Source organism: Suricata suricatta, chromosome 7, assembly GCF_006229205.1.
Source record: "Suricata suricatta isolate VVHF042 chromosome 7, meerkat_22Aug2017_6uvM2_HiC, whole genome shotgun sequence".
In the NCBI taxonomy this organism is placed as follows: domain Eukaryota; kingdom Metazoa; phylum Chordata; class Mammalia; order Carnivora; family Herpestidae; genus Suricata; species Suricata suricatta.
The window spans coordinates 50034335-50036191 of NC_043706.1; positions in this window are offsets into that span (position 1 = coordinate 50034335).

The following is a 1857-nucleotide window of genomic DNA, read 5'->3' on the forward strand; positions in this document are numbered from 1 at the left end:
CAAACTTCACTATTATTTTATTTATTGTTAAGAAAAATGTTTATTTTTTTATTTATTTTGAGAGAGAGAAGAACACTGATGGGGAAGGGGTTGAGAGGAGAGAGAGAATCCCAAGCAGGTTCTACACTCAGCACAGAGCCCGATAGGGGCTTAATCTCACAAACCATGAGATCATGACCTGAACTGAAATCAGGAGTCAGATGCTTAACCATCTGAACCTCGCAGACATCCCCACTCACTGTTATTTTACATTAACAAATTACGAATCGCTGAAACCTCAAATGATGGTTAGCATTTTTTAGCAATAAGATATTTTTAAATTAAGGTATATACATTACTTTTTCAGACATAATGCTATTGCACATTTAATAGACTATAGTATAGTATAAATATAACCTTTATATGCACTGGTAAAGCAAAACTTTTACTTGACTCACTTTATTGTGATATTTGCTTTATCAATGGTCATCTGGAACTGAACCTGCAATGTCTTTGAGGTGTGCCTATGTATCTAGACTTGTTCTATGTGGAACCAGAGGGCTGGATTAGTGCCAGAGTGAGGGAATTCGCAGAGTCATGTTTTATTGTATTTTTAAAAGGTTCAGAAGAAGGGCACCTGGGTGGCTCAGTTGGTTAAGAATCCAACTCTTGATTTCTGCTCAGGTCATGTGATATAGAGCCCTGTATCAGGCTCTGTGCTGACAGCGTGGAACCTTCTTGGGATTCTATATCTCCCTCTCTCTCTGCCTCTGCACAGTCATTCATTCTCTCTCTCTCTCTCTCTCTCTCTCTCTCTCTCTCTCAAAATAAATAAATAAATGTTAAAAAAAAGTTTCAGAAATGAAGGGTAACAAGTTCTTACCATGGGAAGGACTTGAAAGTCTGGATCAGTACATGGCAACAATCTGTGTTGAGAAAGAGATTGCCCTTGGTAAATTGAAAGCTTCTGTTGTTTTTCCCAATACAAAAACATTAGACTATTCTCAGAACTGAACAAGTTGAACACGACAATTTAATAAAGTCTGAGTATATCTAGAGGCTGAGTTGTATTTTAATAACTTGCTTAAACTCAGAGCAGCTAATTTGAGGAAAGTGCCCTCAGGCCACATGAAGGCTCACAGGTCCAGGAGTCCAACTCCTGCTAGCACAGTCTTGTCCTCTCTTTGAGGACATTCTTGCCCTGCCTTAGGCTCAGCCCGGATTGTGGCTGGGGCTTGTCTCTGAATACTTGACAGCCTGACTCCGTTCTCTCACAGAGACCTCTTCTCTATAGACTGGGTAGAAGTTAGGACACTGACTGTACCTCTGATTCTTGGTGCGAGTGTGGCCAAGTCACTGGCTCTGCTTGGGCCTCAGTTTCCTCATCTGTGAAGTGAGTATTCCACCTCTCCCTTATCAAGCAATATCTTGGAACCTTCCTGGAATTTATACTCTGGAATTATCTGATTAATATGTGCCAACCTATGTTTCACTAAACATAAATAATTGTATGAATCTATTAACCCTGCCAGTAGACTCAGGGAACTGTGGTCAAAGCTTCAAAGTTCACTATAAACTATTCATTAACCAAGCTGTCCAAGTCTTGTGTTATATTACATTATTTTCCTAGGCACCATTCAATGGAATTTCTGAATAGTTATGTCTCAGAGATTCTAACAGTATACACAGTTACCCACTTGGTCACTCTTGTTTTTGAACTTCTACTTTATAAGTCTTATCACCTTAGGGCTTTGCCCCTCTCCCTCTTTGCTCTGATACTGATATTTTCTTCTCCCATATGATTTATTATATTATTTGTATTTTATACTTTCTTACCAAAATTCTTCAGAGCTTGAGGTTTTTTTTCCCTTTTACATT